The sequence below is a fragment of the Leopardus geoffroyi genome, chromosome B2 (genome assembly GCF_018350155.1).
Source record: "Leopardus geoffroyi isolate Oge1 chromosome B2, O.geoffroyi_Oge1_pat1.0, whole genome shotgun sequence".
NCBI classification, from domain to species: Eukaryota; Metazoa; Chordata; class Mammalia; order Carnivora; family Felidae; genus Leopardus; species Leopardus geoffroyi.
Window position 1 is genome coordinate 132375620 of NC_059332.1, and position 19978 is coordinate 132395597.

Consider the following 19978-nt stretch of genomic DNA (forward strand, 5'->3'; position numbering starts at 1 on the left):
AAGAGAACTTTGACCTTAATGCTTAATGGTGATTCCCTATTTTGTATCTGCCTCAGTAGGACAAGTAAAGGCCTTTAATCAGATGCCATGAGATGTAAAATGGTTTTAAAAAGTTAAAACTATATCAATATGTAGTTCACGTTACTAATATAACTCCTTTTCCGCACTTATCCCCATGTTCCTGATTCCCTAGTCCCCAGTTCTGTCTTTGCTGGTAAGCAGGCTTCCAACTACCTGGCAGATAACCCATTCATTTTATTAACTTAAATTTCAGGTACTATATTACATACACAAGTGATTTTAACAAGATCGCTCTCCTGCTAAATACCAATGTAGGTCAGGTCATTTCAACATTTACTAACAACTTCCATTCTTACAGGTACAAGGCCTACAAAGTCCTATAAGATCAGGCTAACTTTACCACCTCCTTGTTCACATACTAGTCTCCTCTCCACTCCCTGGAATACCCCTGTGCTGCTCCTACCTCGGGGCCTTTGCACTTGCTATTTCTGCTGCTTGAAAGCGCTTCCCCCAGATTTTTGTATGGTTTTCTCCCTCATCTCCTTTAAGTGTGTACCTAAATGTCTTTTTCTCATGTCAGCTTCTTTGGCCAACTGTTTTAAAATCACAACACCCATTTTCCTGCTAAAACCAAAAACCAAAACAAGCAAACAAAACAAACAAACAAAAAAAGCCCTCCATATTTTCCTTTCCTGCTTTATTTTTCTGAAATTTTTGTTCATTTAAAATATTACATATTTTACTTTTTAAAAATTATGTTTATTTATATGTCTTCCGGATAGAATGTAAGTTCCATGATGGTAGAGCTTTTTCTTTTTCTATTTGATACGCTGTTGACTCCTTAGTACCTAACGTGATTCCTGGATCATAGGTAGCAGACACTCAAAAATGCTTATTTAATGAATGAATGGCAGTGATTAAATAAGAGATTATGAAAGGGTTGCAAAATAATTATTGAATATATTAAAAAAAACCCTAGTCAATGATGATTATAATTAATGCATGTTGAAGGCTTATAACTCTTAAGGAGTTTGGGGAAAAATCTTTGACTTTAAAGAGTTTATATCCTGGGAGAGATGAGATTGTCAAGGAAAAAAATAAAATGATCAAACGAGATACCATAAAGCACAGTACATGGCCTGGTCCTATGATGGTTGTGTCACATGAGAGAGATAAGGCTCTCTCCTCTCCAGCACTTCCCATTTCTTTTTGAGATGATAATGTTATTTCTAACATGTTAATTTTTTCCAGAAAACATCTGAGTTGAATTATGTCAATAAAACTGAACATATATATTTGTGAAATATTTTGCCATAAAAGGCAAATAGGTACACAAAATCTAGGCTTTGCCAGAAACTACCTATTGAGGATTAAACATCAAACCATTAGATTTTACTGTAGCATTATGTGACAGAATGTGAAGTTTGTTATAAATCAAGTCGGCCCTCTAAGTTTAACTGAAAATCCAATCATAGCTACCAGGCTTAGTCGTCATTAAAAGATAAGGTACCACCCAGCATGGGGCCTAGAGATCGAAGTCTGTCAAGGCTCCAGTGTAATTGTCGTTTGAGATGTGCTGGGGGCATTTACACTAAGTTTTACCTATTATTTTACCACACCTTGCAGTTACACAGCCAATAGTTGCGACCAACTCTACTGCGGTGCTAGATCTGGAAATGAGAGAAAAGGTCTGCAGAGCCTTGAAAATACCAGTCTCCAGCCCACCTCTTTTATTCCCTAAAATTATGTGTCATAATGAGGACACGTCTGGCTTTTGCCTAGCGTGCTGGCTAGTACTGAGCATTACCACTGTTGATTAAATGAGCTCATAGGTTAGGGACCTAGCTTGATTTCCATCCCTTCTGGGTTGGATTAAAGCCTGGTTCTCTCTCCCTTTCTAATCCGATCAGCTGTTGGCAAAGTGCAAAAAATGAGATGTTACAACTGAGAAAGCAGAGGCATCTATGTCCAGCTCTGACCAAATTCAGAAGTAAATGTGGCTTTGAATCATTAATACAAGTTATGCCAGAGAGCTGAATTGTCAGTCTTGACATTAGGTGAACTTATTATCATTTGCTCTGTTTCCCTGTATCAGGAAGAATGGCATCTCTGTTACATGGTTCATTCTGACACTAATTTTTTTTGTGACATTGGACATGTCATTTTTCTATTCTGACATTCAGTGTTTTTCTTATTTAAATGAAGAACCATCTAATTAAAATTGCTCCCAATGCACTCTGTCCTTCCTTCTCTGCTTTATTTTTCCCTCCAGCAACAAACTTACATGACTTCATCAGATTTTTTAAAAACTCCGGTGTCTCCGTAATGAGTGAGGGATTTTGTTAGAGTTAAGCATTTCAAACTTTGATTTAATTTATGGTTTCTAATAGAAGTTGTCTTTTTAGGGGCGCCTGGGTGGCTCAGTCGGTTGAGCGTCTGACTTGGGCTCAGGTCATGATCTCACGGTTTGTGGGTTCAAGCCCCGCATTGGGCTCTGTGCTGACAGCTCAGAGTCTGGAGCCTGCTTAGGATTCTGTGTCTCCCTCTCTTTCTGCCCCTCCCCTGCTCATGCTCTGTCTGTCTCTGTCTCTCAACAATAAATGTTAAAAAAAAAAAAAAAGGTTAAAAAAGAAGTTATCTTTTTAAAATTCCATCTTCAGGAAAGATCGTTGCCATAACAAATGTCACAAGTTGCAGCTCTCCTTATCAAATAGCTAATGATAAATAGAAATGATGAACCAATCTAACCAATTTGAAAACCAACTGGCATGGAAAAGACCCTTTCATTGTTAGATGCTATGAGAAAGATATGTAGTGACACCAAGTCAAAAATTTGATTTTCTTGGAAGTACTAAATATAAGCCTTTGGTAGGTCATGGATAACTTAAAAGAGAGAAAAGGAAGCATGAATTTTAAGTATTCATAGTTATTAGAAATGTTCAAGCTTATACTTTTTAACACTAAATTCTTTGGAACTTTAATGGACAGTATGAGAAAGGGAAATAATTGAGTGTTTATGGTCAACAAAATTTTGTTTCACTTCCAACAGCACAAACCAAGTCAAATGAACAGACAACCTCTTAAACTAACAAGAATTATGCCACCTTGTAGATTCTTAGTGATGATGAAATATCATTAAACCTCTTTCCAAAACAGAATGAGATATATTTCATAATGCCTGAGTTAATCTATCCTTAGTGCCCTAAGTGCATATCTAAATTTTGTAGACTTCTCAAAAAAGATCACCACATCAGCCTATGTTAAAATTTGAAAACGGGACTATTAGAAAAGCCCAATTGTGATGGGTATTATGAAAGCAACATAAAATAGAAGATATATATCTTACTGAGGATTAAATTAAGTGGGTTCTGGGTTATCAGAGGTTCACGAGGGAGAGCTGGTTAAATGAAAACATGCATATGTTCCTCCACCTTCAGAGATCAGGAAAGAAATTTCCTCACAAGAGAGTGGAAAGCTTCCCTCTAGCCCCATGTCCAGTCCTCACAGCTCCACAGAGAAAGGCAAAGGTAAAAAGACCAGGAGAGGAGGAAACAACCCAGGGCTCACACTGAGTTTTGTGATTTCCCCAGGTGATCTCTGTGGACCCCACCAACTAAAGTCAATTAACAAATTTGAAAGGTCAGCTCCTGTGACAGATGCTTCCCTAGGGGAAAGCTTGTTCTTTATGTTCGTTTCTGAACTGTTCAATGAGCACTGCTCATGCCCAAGTCACCGGTAGGTCTGGGAGGACAAGGAGTTGTGAAACATGGTATCTTCTCTCTAGGGTTATGTAATCGGGGAGCACAAAAAAAGCCCTTAAGATTCATACAGAAGTAACTAAGAAGCATATGGTGATGCCACACTGGTCAGGAGGTACTTGTTAGAGATCATGGAAGGAGCCATATGTTGGCTTGGGGTTAGGTTAGAGACATCGTGAGATTCCTAAAATGAGGGCTCTATGAGGAAGAGGAGAGGAAGATCATTTCCAACTAGAGCTGGTCTGTCCTCACTCCTCTAACAGCCAATGCCCAAATCAGAAGGCACAGGTTAGCGAGATAGTCAGTGCAGCCAACAGGAACTTTTAGGTCCCAGAAAGCCATCCGGATGGCTGGTATAGACAGTCTGTGTATGAATGGGCTGGCACATAAGGCACCCAGAATGAATATGCAGCAGAATGAGAGGGACAGACCAAGGGATTTAAACTATATTAAGGGATTGAAACTATGAGGGAAAACATAGATATTTTTCTATATTAAAATGATGCTTTATGAGGAATAATTCAACAATCATCTGCATGGGCTTTATGCTGGATTAAGAATCATAGCAAAGAAATAAGTGGTGGTCTGAGATGATGGAGAATGCCTAATTTGGGGAACTCTTGATGGTAGTGAGGAACATTTTTAAAGGGTGAGTGGATGGGTGCAGAGCTTAACTATAAGGTGACTGAAGTCAAAGACAACAAAACCCAAATTTCTGATCTTCTATTGCCGTGGTACTATTTGTTGTGATGTCCAGCTATGACGCCACTCTGTCTGAAAAGACAAGGGGAAAAATAAGTGTAAATAAAATTCAGTGACAAATTTCTAAAGGCCTTGTCTGGTCTATCTTGCATTCTCTCAGGGCCTGGCACAATGCGTGTTTAATAAATGTGTGTATGATTTAACTGAGTTGAACCGGAAACCTGGTGTGGCAACTTGGCCATAAAACCCTCTGAGTCAGAACCAGAGAAAGACTTCCAGAGCCAGAGGGGAGGGGGCCTGTCAGTCATCCCCAGAATGCAGGGCGACACTTTGCATAGGTTAGGGCACTACATAAATGTCCGTTGCATAGCTTTAAATATAATATCTCAGCCCAAAGTCCTGCTTCATGAGGATAGAAGTATCACGTTCATCTTGGTCGGGTCTGCCATCAATTCTCCCTTTAAAATAAACCTCATCTAAGCACTTTTTAAATAATTTATTCAGATTTGACATGGCTTAAGAATCATCTCTGACAGTGAAATCTTTTTTTTTTTTTTTTTTAAACACAATTTTTAGTTTAGTTTTGGAGAAGAAATAGTTCCCTCTAAAGTTGACTCAGTAACATTACTAAGGAAGTAGAAGTTGCCTTAAAAAGATTTAAATTTATAAACTCCTATAGAATTTGTACTTTATTGTTACCTAAAAACATAATCAAATGTGTACTTTGAAACTAGTAATGTTGTTGCCAGTGCTTCTCAGATGAGCAAACTAATATTGCCTCCATCAAAAGTGATTACTTAAAAGTACTTTAATGGACTTTAACATTTCCTTGACATTTCCAGGTCACAGCTTATTTAATTCAAGGGATTAAATAATTTACAAACTGATTATACTACTTAATGTGAGATAAAATGACTAAAAACTGTATCTAAGACAGATTTGTATAATTTGATATAATATGTGGAATGTGAAAGATTGGATAGAAATATTACTAATCTTTCTCACTTTCATCCCAACAAAGAACATACGCATACGTTGTGATAAAAGGTACCCAACTAGGTGTTTTGAAGCTGTACTAACAATCCTTCAGGAATAGGTCCAGGCTGATTAATTACAAGTTCTGGGGCTATAACTCTGTTGAGTTATATGGCTGAATTAACGCAAGCCACATGTTTAAAGTAAACAACTTTTATTTTGAATGGTTATTTTGTTTGTTTTTTGTTTTTGCTGGTGGCAATATGAATGTGATGGTCCAAATATTTTGTGATTATTTTTATTCCGTCTTTCTGATACAATGAATATTAGACTTACATATATTACTTCCGTTGAAGTTCTTAAAAACCCAGTGTGCCCTTTCTGCCCTCATTTCTTCACCTCTCAGTATTCACTCCAGGCTCTGTGGTTTCCATCCACAGCCTCCATGGAGACTCTCAGAGGCCGGGTCAGCTCAGAGCTTCTCTGTTCTCTACATCTTCAGACTTTTCTACAGTGTTTGTTTCCGAGTAGAACTGCAAACTGGGGTTTTGCAGAAGAGCTACCTACTGAATCTGAGGGAAGGAGAGGTACCCAGGGTAGTTATAAATTAGTGAGAATGTGTCTACAGCTCATCAAACCTTGTAGAATCAGAGGCAAAAGGAGTGGAAGCAGGAAGAGCTCTGGACTTTTGTGCCTGTGTTAGTCTGGGTCAGAAACACAGTGAGAGTTTAACCAGGTAAGGTCAAGGTCAAAGGTGAAGTCTGTACCGCATGCAGTCCCAAGAGGGCCCATTCTGCGTACTATTATAATGAATTGGAAATTAGAGACAAAGCCTCATGTTTGTGCCACCTTGGGTCAAAGCCCAGTAGGAATTTAGGACTGGTTTCCACCATAGACAGAGAATGAGGTTATGAGGATAGCAGCTGGAGTTGCAGTTAAAAAAAAAGTCAGTTGGAACCTGTGCACGTACAAGCCTGTGGGTCCTGCATACCTGTTGTTTCTTCAGTGGATTTTGCTTAAAGTCATCGTAGACACTGTTTCATGTATTTGCACACCATGTTTTATGTTTGTGCTTTATAAATACCAGCTTCGCGGCTGGAGGGTAGGGTGTCAGATCCTGGCAAATGGGAAGCTTAAGATCCCAGTGGCCTTCGTACTTGGGCTTTTGAGTGAGAAACTTCTTGTTCTACTCTCCCAGTTCCTCCTGTCCCTCCAGAGGGTTCAGCTGCCTAACAGGGGAGCATGTGTCACTACAGCTGAATCTCACCTTTCTTGCCCTCTCCTAGAGGCCTCCTTTCTCTCCGGCCTACCTGTCTTGTTTTCTTTCTTCTACCCCCCAAATTAAGTCATTCTGGAATGATCTTACTTCCTTCTCCTCTCATTGCCTCTCTTATCTCTCCTTTGATCATCTAAAACAGTCATTCCTGATCAAAGTCAACTAAATTAGCATCAGTGGTACTTACTGTGTAATTGAGCTCAAGTTCAAGTGGACAAATCTGCTTGGATGTGCTCTACTATTCCAAGTTAAATATATCCACAATGGAGGTCATGGTTTTTTTTGTTTGTTTGTTTTCTCCCAAGTGTACATATTTCCCATGTCTTTCATTTTAAAGAATCTTGTTACCGTCCTCGCTGACACTCTGACTCCACAGTTCAGTCGTACTTGACTTTTCCCTCCTCTTTGCCCATTGCGTCTAGGTGGTCTCTACGTTCTTTTGATTTTACCTTCAAATTTCTTCTCTAGCCTGGCTTAGCCTTCATTTTCTTCCTTGTCATTTTCTAGTTTGGGCCTTTAATAACTCCAGGTGGAACCACTGAAAAAGCATTCTAATTTCCTTGTCCTTCAGTCTAATTTCCAATCTTCTTTATATGCAATACTGTTAGTAATCTTACCCTATTCCACCAGTAGGTTGTTCCTGCTTTGAAAAAAAAAAAGAGAAAAAAAGAAAGAGAGAGAGAGAAAAAAAGTTAGAAAGAAAGGAAGGGAGAAAGAAAGCTAGAAATAAAGAAAGAAAAGGAAAGAAAGAAAGAAGAAAGAAAGAAGAAAGAAAGAAGGGAGAAAGTAAAAGAGATTGAGAGAGGGCAAGCAAGCTGGTTGATAGGGCCACAACCAGCTTCAACTCCCTCTTATTTTCTGTTACCAACCAAATACTAATATACTATTTACATATTCCCACTTTTCTGTCTCTGTGTCTCTCCCCATTCTCTTTTCTCTGCTTACAGTTGCTTTCACCCTACCCTATAATTCTATGCACGTCTTAAGACCTGCTTTTCCTCGCAGCCATCATTGATTTGCTAACTTGGAAGCCACTATCCCCTCTTCTGTGCTGATAAAGCACTGAGTTTTTAACTTTTCTTGAGCTCTTTCCACTTTTGCCTTTGCAGTTCCCTTACTGTGTGTATTTATTCTCACTACTTTTAAGTTATTTGAGAATAAAACCGAGTCTCACTGATCTTCATATTCACTCAAGCACAATGTATTGAAAAAAAGAGATAAATGTTGAACTTTTACAATTTAGTGCCCAATTAAATAATTTGAACGAAACCAAGGGAATAAAAGGTCAACACGACAACCTGGCTTTATTTTTAATTTAACTTTTTAAGATTGCAGTTTATTTCCTTACCTATTTGATACTTCTGAAGATCGCGGCTGGCTCAGAATGCCCCAATGCAAATTAAGTCAATTGTGCAATTCCGTTCATGTTCTAATTCCTTCAGGATGCTTACTGACACTACTTCAGAAGGCATGCTGATTGCACGTTGCACAAATAAACTGCCTCCCACTATGACTAAAATCATGTCTTTACACTGAACAGCATGCTTGAAGAAAACAATGGCAAAATTCCAGACCCTCATTTTATTGAAGTTTTAATCCCTACAGTGAAAATAAAATCATTAAAGCACGTATAGGACTGTGTGTATGTAAATCAGATTCTGATTTTTTTTTTTTTTTTTTTTTTTTGCTCAAAAGTCTCTAATGACTTTGTATCAGCTAAAGTTTTCTTTGAAGGTTTTCAACTCTTATACATTTTCTACTGTATTATATAATCTTAATTGATGTAAGAATTTTTAAAAACCATTTTGTCATCTTTGCAAGGTATGTAATTAATGTGTTTTTAAGTTTTAAAAGGTTATTTTATTCATGTTCTATTAAAAATTGGATTGTAAAATACAATTCAATACAATTATTTATCTATCATTATTTATATAGATTTGACTTTTTCCCATTTCCAAACTATGGAGGGCATTTAATTTACCAGGAATAGGTATACATGAAAGACAGAAATGTAGACGAAATATGTTTTACTGCATACGACTCAGTAATCAAATATATCATAAAATGTGGATTTAATTTTACTGTGTATTATGACTCTAGGAACATAACATTGCTATCATAGTATGTTGTTTGGAATTTCCTTAAGTTGCCTCTTATTACTCCCAGTCTTGGTTTTTTTTTTTTTCTTCTTTCTTTTTAAAAGTAGGTTTACTGATATAAATCTGATATGCAGTAAATCACAGATATTTAAAGGATATGCTCTGATAAGTTCTGAAGAGCATGTACACATGTGAAAATGTCAACATGATTAAGATAATGAACAGGTCTACCATTCAAGAAGGTTTCTGTGATTTATTGGTGATCCCTACCTTCTGTCCCTTCCTGACTACAGTCTCCAGGCAACCACTATTCTGTGTTCTGTCACTATAGATTAGTTTTCATTTTCTAAAGTTTTATATAAATGGAATCATAAACTATGTATCTTTTTTGTATGACTTCTTTCACTCATTATAATTATTTTTATATTCTTCCGTGTTGTTGCTAGCAGTTGGTATACAATTGGTATTATTTTTCCCTTGAATATGTAGTAGACTTCATCAGTGAAACCATTGGGGCCTGAAGTTTTCTTCGTTGGGCAAGTTTTTAATGATAAATTCACTTTTTTTTTTTTTTAATTTTTTTTCAACATTTATTTATTTTTGGGACAGAGAGCGACAGAGCATGAACGGGGGAGGGGCAGAGAGAGAGGGAGACACAGAATCGGAAGCAGGCTCCAGGCTCCGAGCCGTCAGCCCAGAGCCCGACACGGGGCTCGAACTCATGGACCGCGAGATCGTGACCTGGCTGAAGTCGGGCGCTTAACCGACTGCGCCACCCAGGCGCCCCTAAATTCACTTTTTTAAATAGACACATGGATATTCAGTATGTCCAACCCAATCTATCTGTTCTTTAGTGAGTATTCTTAGTTCATATCCTTCAAGGAATTGATCCATTTCATCTAGGTTATCGACTATATAAGTAGAGTTGTTTGTAATATTTCTTTATTATCTTTTTTTATTTTTTTATTTTAGAGACTGTGTGTGTGTGTGGGGGGGTGGGGCAAGGAGAGAGAGAGAGAGAGAAAGAGAGAGAGAGAGAATCCTAAGCAGGTTCCACACTCAGCATGGAGCCCAGTGCAGGCCTCTATCCTAGAACTCTGGGATCATGACCTGAGCCAAAATCAAGAGTTGGGTGCTCAACTGACTGAACCACTCAGTTGCCCCATTTGTTATCCTTTTAATATCTAGAATCTGTAGTGATGACCCCACGTTAGCTTCTGATATTGGTTGTTTGTGTCTTCTCTCTTATATTCCTGATCAGTCTGACTAGAGTTTGATTAATTTTGATGATCTCAAAAACTGAATTTTGGGTTCATTGATGTTTCTCTATAGTTTTTCTGTTTTTTGTTTTTGTTGATTTGATCTAATCTTAACTTCCTCATTTGATTTACTTTATAATTTTCTAGTTTAAGGTAGAAACTGAATATATTGTTTTGAGACTTGTATTCTTTCCTAATACAGATATTTTTTCTATAAAATTTCCTTTATGTATTGCTTTAGTGGCATCCTGTAAATCATAATATATTTTTTTTCATTTTCATTCAACTCAAATACTGCCTAACTTCCTTTTTGATTTCTTCTTTAACATATTGGTTAATCATAATTGTTTTGTTTAGATTCTAAATATCTTTGAATTTTTCAGATTTTTTTCTTAGTGATGTCTAGTATAACTCCATTGGTCAGAGAAGATACTTTTTATAACTTGAATTATTTAAAATGTTTTTAATCTTTATTTATTTTTGAGAGAGAGAGACAGAGACAGAGACAGAGCATGAGCAGGGAAGGGGCAGAGAGAGAGGGAGACACAGAATGTGAAGCAGGCTCTAGTCGCTGAACTGTTAGCACGGAGCCTGATGTGGGGCTTGAAGTCGCGAACCATGAAATCATGACCTGAGCTGAAATCAGACACTGAACCAACCGAGCCACCCAGGCGCCCCATAACTTGGATTATTTTAAATTTGCTGAGACATCCTATGTCTCAGATTATGGTCTATCTGGATAAATATAATGTATGTTCTCGAAAAGGATGTACATTCTGTTGTGATGAAATGTTCTCTAGCTGCCTTGGTCTCCCCCAAACTCTCATCTGCCCCTCTACTCAAGGAATCTGCTGAGATATGCCTGGATTACCTCTCTCTGCACTGCAGTCCAAACTTCTCTCACAATCATAAGCTAAGGCAACGATAGGGCTCCCCTCATGTGCTTCCCATGTTTTCAGAATCACCATCCCTCATCACTTGATGACTGTCCTGAAAACCAGTTTCATATGTTTTGCTCAGGTGTTTGGTTGTCTGAGGTGGAAGGATAAATCCAGTCCCTGTTATTTTAATTGACGTGAACATAATATCACTTAGGTTTATTACTTAAATTTTACATTTGATTTCTAAATATTAAGATGGGAGGTGTTAAAGCAGCATTTACACATATATATCCACAAGTCACATATTGTAAGTATGGATATAATTCTTTCCTTAAAACTGAAATCCCAGATTATATGTAATTGCCCTGTATATCATCTTCTACAAGATTGTTTTTTGTTGTAGTAGAGACATCCCATTATAAGAATATTAACTAAAAGAATGCACCTTACATATGTGATAAGGATGATCTTAAATCACATCTTCATAATTATTATCACCATGCTCCCTTTTGGGTTGTATTGCAACTTCACTCTTCCTCAAGCTTCCTATTTTAAACCGATGGTCCATTCTGGGTAAACATTAAATAATATATATCTAATAATAAAATGTTCATCTCTGTGCAATGGGCCAAGTCAACACTATCTAGAAAACAAAGTCCAAGCTCATCAGCAAGGCCCTCAGTGGGGAGCTGCCTGCCTGCTGACCTAGTGTTTCTCTCCAACCTAATTTCCCCACTGCTTTTTACTCATGCTCATGCAGTGCTGAAAAGCTCCTAGTTCTCTGCACCCACTCTGTTGCTTGTGTCCTTCTCTTTCCTTGCTGATGCCCTTTCTGCTTTTACCACCTGGAAAATTTCTCGTTGCCTTTCAAAACAGCTCAGATGCTATTTATCGCAGGACGTTTTTCCTAATTGCCTTACATGAGGCACAATGCCCCCCTCTTTGCCATCTGTGAATACTTCCATCTTTGCGTCTACCACATTATATTGAGATAATCTGTTTACCTGTTTGAATTCCAAAATAAACTCAAGAGCAGATATATATATATATATATATATATATATATATATATATATTTACGGGTCTGTAACCCTATCATCTAGCACAGTGCTTGTCACAGTACAGGTGTTCAATAAATGTTAGTTAAAAATAAGTGAACTGTCAGTTGATTGAGATTCCTTTCTCATTCTGAAACAGTATTCTTCTAAAATGTTTTAGTCTCTAGACAGATCTTCGTTAAAACAATTTGATCTTCGTGAAAATAATTCTGCATTCTCAGTTTCTTGTCTACCTATGGCATAGCTTACAGTGAGTTGTTCCCTAATGTAAGGGCCACTCTTTCTGTTCCTTCTCAGTTTGGGACTTTTAAAGTTTGTTTCTTGATGTATCCTTGCAAGGGACTGAATGTTTGTGTACTCTGAAATTTGTATATGGAAACCCTAATCCAAATGTGATGGTGTTGAATATGGGGCATTTGAGAGGTAATCAGGTCATGAGGGTGACGCTCTCATGAATGGGATTTGTGTCTTTTAGCTCTTTCCACCATGTGAGGACACAATGAGGACACAGTAAGGACACAGTGCAAGCCAGAGGACAGCTCTTCTCAGACCCTGACCATGCTGGCACCTTGATGTTAGACTTCCGGCCTCCAGAACTGTTGAGGAATAAATTTCCATTGTTTATAAGCCACGCAGTCTATGCTAGTCTGTTACAGCAGCCCAAGCTGACTAAGGCAATCCTTATTTTCTCAAATACATTTATCTCCAAATTCTTTCCTCCAAAGTCTACAGTTGCTCAGCATTATTCCTGAAGAAAAAACAGGCACACAGGGTCCAGCAGAATTCCCTTTTTCACTTCTCTCATTTATTTTTGAGAGTTTTTAAAAACACAAAGTTACTGTTATCATTATGTGTTAGTAGGAGATACGTTTCAGAATTCTACCAAAATGTATTGACTTGTTTGTTTGCCATTAGTACTTGTAGCCCCCATTTTCAATCTGGGTTCATTTCCTGTTTTCCTGAGATAAATCCTTCAGGAAATATTTTTGTAGGAATCTATTCTGGTAAACTCATAATTTTAAATGTTTTTATTTAATTTTAGAGAAATGTTTCTGCTTCACTTTTAAATAAGAGTGTAATTGGATCTTAATTCCAAGATTGACAGTTATTTTCCCTCAGCTTAAAAGATATCACTTCATTGCTTTACAGTGTCTGTTACTGCTGTCAATTTGATTGTTTTTATATTAAGGTAACTTGTCATTTTTTAATGTAGATAGATTTTCACTTTCATCAGTTACCTACAATTTAAGTTGAATTATCTGGATGCAGATTTCCATTCCCTGACCTCCCATGTATCCTTTATTATTCCCTGATGTACTTTTTCCCATCTGAGGACATGTCTTCCATCAATTCTGAACATTTTTCAGCAGTCAAATCTTCTAATATTTCTCTCCACCCCCATTTTAACTATTTATCTGCCTGAGTCTTCTATTAGGCATACACTGGAGGTTTTTTTCTTTTTAAAATTTTTTAATGTTTTTATTATTTATTTATATTGAGAGAGAGAGGGAGAGAGCATGCACGCGTGAGTAGGGGAAGGGCAGAGAGAAGGGGAGAAAGAAAATCCCAAGCAGGCTCTGTGCTGTCTGCCTGGAGCCCAATGCCAGCTCAGTCCCATGAACCATAAAATCGTGACCTGAGGCAAAATCAAGAGGCGGAAACTCAACCAACTGAGCCACCCAGGTGCCCCTGGAGTTTTTCAATCTATCCACCTGTTCAGTTCACTGTTTCTATCTCTTTATCTATCTATGCAAACACTGGATTTTTACACATTTTTATTTAAATTTCAGTTAGTTAGCATACAGTCTCATGTTAGTTTCAGGTGTACAATATAGTGATCCAACACTTCCATACATCACCCGGTACTCATCACAAGTGAACTCTTTAATCCCTATCACCTATTTCACCCACACACCCACCCACCTCCCTTCTGGTAGCCATCAGTTTGTTCTCTCTAGTTAAGAATCTGTTTCACAGTACCTGGGTGGCTCAGGTGGTTAAGCATCCAACGTCAACTCAGGTCATGGTCTCACAGTTTGTGGTTTGAGCCCCACATCAGGCTCTGTGCTAACAGCTTGGAGTCTGGAGCCTGCTTCAGATTCTGTGTCTCCCTCTCTCTCTCTCTGCCCCTCCCCAACTTGTGCTCTGTCCCTCTCTCAAAAAGAAATAAACAAAAAACAATAAAAACATTTTTTTAATTAACAAAAAGAGTCCGTTTCACAAAAAAGATCAACATAGGGGAGGGGAAGAAAAAAATGAGATAAAAGCAGAGAGGAGACAAACCATAAGAGACTCTTAAATATGGAGAACAAACTGAGGGTTGCCGGTGGGGTGTTGGGTAGAGGGATGGGAGAAATGCGTGATGGGCATTAAGGAGGGAAGTTGTTGGATGAGCACTGGGTATTACATGTAAGTGATGAATCACTAAATTCTACTCCTGAAATCATTATTACACTATATTTTAACTAACTTGGATTTAAATTTAAAAAATTTTTTTAAAAAAGCATGTGTTTCAGGGGTACCTGTGTGGCTCAGTCAGTTAAGCATCTGACTTTGGCTCAGGTCATGATCTCATGGTTTGTGAGTTTGAGTCCCACATCAGGCTCTCTACTGTTAGCATGGAACCCTCTTGAAATCCTCTGTCCCCCATCTTCTCTGCCTCTCCCCCACTCATTCTTTCTCTCTCTCTCTCTCTCTCTCAAAAATAAATAAATATTTTTTAAAAAGGGTCTGTTTCAAACACTTGATTAAAAAAATTACCTTCTTTTATTTTAACTTGTTTTATTTTTTTTAAATTTACATTCAAATTTGTTAGCATATAGTTCACCAATGATTTCAGGAGTAGATTCCTTAGTGCCCCTTCCCCATTTAGCCCATCCCCCCTCCCACAACCCCTCCAGTAACCCTCAGTTTGTTTTCCATATTTATGAATCTCTTCTGTTTTATCCCCCTCCCTGTTTTTATATTATTTTTATTTTCCTTCCATCATGTTCATCTATTTTGTCTCTTAAAGTCCTCATATAAGTGAAGACATATGATTTTTTTTCTTTCTCTGACTAATTTCACTTAGCATAATACCCTCCAGTTCCATCCACGTGGTTGCAAATGGCAAGATTTCATTCTTTTTGATTGCCGAATAATACTCCACTGTATATATACCATATCTTCTTTATCCATTTATCCATTGATGGACATTTGGGCTCTTTCCATACTTTGCTATTGTTGATAGTGCTGCTATAAACATGGGGGTGCATGAGTCCCTTCGAAACAGCACACCTGTATGCCGTGGATAAATGCCTAGTAGGGTAGTTCTATTTTTAATTTTTTGAGGAACCTCCATACTGTTTTCCAGAGTGGCTGCACCAGCTTGCATTGCCACCAACAATGCAAAAGAGATCCTCTTTCTCCGCGTCCTCGCCAACATCTGTTGTTGCCTGAGTTGTTAATGTTAGCTATTCTGACAGGTGTGAGGTAGTATCTCATTGTGGTTTTGATTTGTATTTCCCTGATGATGAGTGATGTGGAGCATTTTTTCATGTGTCAGTTGGCCATCTGGTTGTTTTCTTTGGAGAAGTGTCTATTCATGTCTTGTGTCCATCTCTTCACTGGATTATTTGTTTTTGGGGTGTTGAGTTTGCTAAATTCTTTATAGATTTTGGATACCAGCCCTTTATCTGATATGTCATTTGCAAATATCTTCTCCCATTCTGTCGGTTGCCTTTTAGTTTTGTTGATTGTTTCCTTCGCTGTGCAAAAGCTTTTTATTTTGATAAGGTCCCAGTAGTTCATTTTTGCTTTTGTTTTCCTTGCCTCCAGAGACGTGTTGAGTAAGAAGTTGCTGTGGCCAAGATCAAAGAGGTTTTTGCCTGCTTTCTCCTCGAGGATTTTGATGGCTTCCTGTCTTATGTTTAGGTCTTTCATCCATTTTGAGTTTATTTTTGTGTCTGGTGTAAGAAAGTGGTCCAGGTTCATTCTTCTGTTTGTCGTGGTCCAGTTTTCCCAGCACCATTTCTGGAGAAACTGTCTTTATTCCATTGGATATTGTTTCCATTTTTGTCAAAGATTAGTTGGCCATACATTTGTGGGTCCATTTCTGAGTTCTCTATTCTGTTCCATTGATCTGAGTGTCTGTTCTTGTGCCATTACCATACTGTCTTGATGGTTACAGCTTTGTAATATAGGTTGAAGTCTGGGATTGTGATGCCTCCTGCTTTGGTTTTCTTTTTCAAGATTGCTTTGGCTATTCAGGGTCTCTTCTGGTTCCATACAAATTTTAGGATTATTTGTTCTAGCTCTGTGAAGAATTCTGGTGTTATTTTGATAGGGATTGCATTGAATATGCAGATTGCTTTGGGTAATATGGACATTTTAACAATATTTGTTCTTCCTATCCAGGAGCATGGAATCTTTTTCCTTTTGTGTGTGTGTGTGTGTCTTCTTCAATTGCTTTCATAAGCCTTCTATAGTTTTCAGTGTATAGATTTTTCACCTCTTTGGTTAGATTTATTCCTAGGTATTTTATGGGTTTTTGTGCAACTGTAAATGGGATAGATTCCTTGATTTCTCTTTCTGTCACTTCATTGCTGGTGTATAGGAATGCAAGTGATTTCTGTGGGTTGATTTTATATCCTGCAACTTTGCTGAATTCATGAATCAATTCTAGCAGTTTTTTGGTGGAATCTTTTGGGTTTTCCATATAGAGTATCATGTCATCTGCAAAAAGTGAAAGTTTGACCTCCTCCGGGCTGATTTGAATGCCATTTATTTCTTTGTGGTGTCTGATTGCAGAGGCTAAGACTTCCAATATTATGCTGAATAACAGTGGCTAGAGTGGACATCCCTGTCTTGTTCCTGACCTTGGGGGGAAAGCTCTCAGTTTTTCCCCATTGAGGATGATATTAGCGTTGGGTCCTTCATATGTGGCTTTTGTGATCTCAAGGTGTGCTCCTTCTATCCCTCCTTTCTTGAGGGTTTTTATCAAGAAAGGATGCTGTGTTTTGTCAGATGCTTTCTCTGCATCTATTGAAAGGATCATATGTTTCTTGTCCTTTCTTTTATTGATGTGATGAATCACGTTAATTGTTTTGCGGATATTGAACCAGCCCTGCATCCTAGGTATAAATCCCGCTTGATCGCGGTGAATAATATTTTTAATGTATTGTTGGATCCAGTTGGCTAATATCTTGTTGAGGATTTTTGCATCCATGTTCATCAGGGAAATTAGTCTATAGTTCTCCTTTTTGGGGGGGGTCTCTGGTTTTGGAATCAAGGTAATGCTGGCTTCATAGAAGGAACTTGGAAGTTTTCCTTCCATTTCTATGTTTTGGAACAGCTTCAAGAGAATAGGTGTTAACTCTTCCTTAAATGTTTGGTAGAATTCTCCTGGAAAGCCATCTGGCCCTAGGCTCTTGTTTTCTGGCAGATTTTTGATTACTAATTCAATTTCTTTACTGGTTATGGGTCTGTTCAAATTTTCTATTTCTTCCTGTTTCAGTTTTGGTAGGGTATATGTTTTGAGGAATTTGTCCATTTCTTCCAGATTGCTCATTTTATTGGCATATAATTGCTCATCATATTCTCTTCTTATTGTTTTTATTTCTGCTGTGTTGGTTGTGGTCTCTCCTCTTTAATTCTTGATTTTATTTATTTGGGTCCTTTCCTTTTTCTTCTTGATCAAACTGGCTAGTGGTTTATCAATTTTATTAATTCTTTCAAAGAACCAGCTTCTGGTTTCATTGATCTGTTCTACTGTTTTTTGTTTGTTTGTTTGTTTGTTTGTTTTTTGTTTCAATAGCATTAATTTCTTCTCTAATCTTTATTATTTCCTGTCTTCTGCTGGTTTTGAGTTTTATTTGCTGTTCTTTTTCCAGCTCCTTAAGGCATAAGGTTAGGTTGTGTATCTGAGATCTTTTTTCCTTCTTTAGGAAGGCCTGGATTGCTATATACTTTTCTCTAATGACCGCCTTTGCTGTTTCCCAGAGGTTTTGGGTTGTGGTGTTATCATTTTCATTGACTTCCATATACTTTTTAATTTGCTCTTTAACTTCTTGGTTAGCCCATTCATTCTTTAGTAGGATGTTCTTCAGTCTCCAAGTATTTTCTACCTTTCCAAATTATTTCTTGTGGTTGACTTTGAGTTTCATAGCATTGTGGTCTGAAAATATGCACGGTATGATCTCGATCTTTTTGTACTTACTTAGGGCTGATTTGTGTCCCAGTATATGGTCTATTCTGGAGAACGTTCCATGTGCACTGGAGAAGAATGTATATTCTGCTTTTTTGGATAAAATGTTCTGAATATATCTGTTAAGTCCATCTGGTCCAGTGTGTCATTCAAAGCCATTGTTTCCTTGTTGATTTTTTGATTAGATGATCTGTCCATTGCTGTGAGTGGGGTGAAGTCTCTTACTATTATGGTATTACTATCAGTGAGTTTCTTTATGTTTGTGATTGATTAATATATTTGGGTGCTTCCACATTGGTGCATAGTTTACAATTGTTGGGTCTTCTTGGTGGATAGACCCCTTGATTATGATATAATGCCCTTCTGCATATCTTGGTACAGTCTTTATTTTAAAGTCTAGATTGTCTGATATAAGTATGGCTACTCCGGCTTTCTTTTGTTGACCATTAGCATGATAGATGGTTCTCCATCTCCTTATTTTCAATCTGAAGGTGTTTTTAGGTCTATAGTGGGTAAACAGCATATAGATTGATCTTATTTTCTTATCCATTCCGTTACCCTATGTCTTTTGATTGGAGCATTGACTCCATTGACGTTTAGAGTGAGTACTGAAAGATATGAATGTATTGCCATTATGTTGCTTGTAGAGTTGGATTTTCTGGTGGTGTTCTCTTGTCCTTTCTAATCTTTGTTGCGCTTGGTATTTATTTATTTATTTATTTATTTATTTATTTATATTTTCATCTTTTTTCCCCTTAGAGAGTCCCCCTTAAAATTTCTTGCAGGGCTGGTTTAGTGGTCACAAACTCCTTTAATTTTTGTTCGTCTGGGAAACTTTTTATCTCTCCTTCTATTTTGAAAGGCTGGGTAGAGAATTCATGGCTGCATATTTTTCTGATTCAGCACATTGAATATATCCTTCCACTCCTTTCTGGCCTGCCAAATTTCTGTGTATAGGTCTGCTGCAAACCTGATTTGTCTTCCCTTGTAGGTTAGGGACTTTTTTTCCCTTGCTGCTTTCATGATTCTCTCCTTGCCTGAGTATTTTGTGAATTTGACTATGATATGCCTTGTTGATGATCGGTATTTGTTGAAACTAATGGGGGTCCTCTGTGCTTCCTGGATTTTGATATCTGTGTCTTTCCCCAGATTAGGAAAGTTTTCTGCCATAATTTGCTCACATAACCCTTCTACCCCTATTTCTCTCTCTTCCTCTTCTGGGACCCCTATGATTCTGATGTTGTTCCTTTTTAAAATAAACTCTTTTTTTTAACGTTTATTTTTATTTTTGAGACAGAGAGAGACAGAGCATGAATGGGGGAAGGTCAGAGAGAGGGAGACACAGAATCTGAAACAGGCTCCAGGCTCTGAGCTGTCAGCACAGAGCCTGATGTGGGGCTCGAACCCACGGACCGCGAAATCATGACCTGAGCCAAAGTTGGCCGCTTAACCGACTGAGCCACTCAGGCATCCCATGATGTTCCTTTCTAATGAGTCACTGATTTCTCTAATTCTTAAATCATGCCCTTTTGCCTTAATTTCCCTCTTTTTTTCTGCTTCATTATTCTCTATAAGTTTGTCCTCTATATCCCTGATTCTCTGTTCTGCCTCGTCCATCCTTGCCACCACTGCATCCATCCATGATTGCAGCTCAGTTATAGCATTATTAATTTCATTCTGACTAGTTTTTACTTCTTTTATCTCTGCAGAGAGGGATTCTAATCTATTTTCAACTCCAGCTAGTATTCTTATTATCGTGATTCTA

The 19978-nt window shown here is 37.7% G+C and overlaps 1 protein-coding gene across 3 annotated transcripts in view; it reads left to right on the forward strand.

Moving 5' to 3' along the window:
* ADGB (androglobin) overlaps positions 1 to 19978 on the forward strand; it is a 164736-nt gene that overhangs the window by 488 nt on the left and 144270 nt on the right. The gene's annotated exons all lie outside the window — the stretch shown is intronic.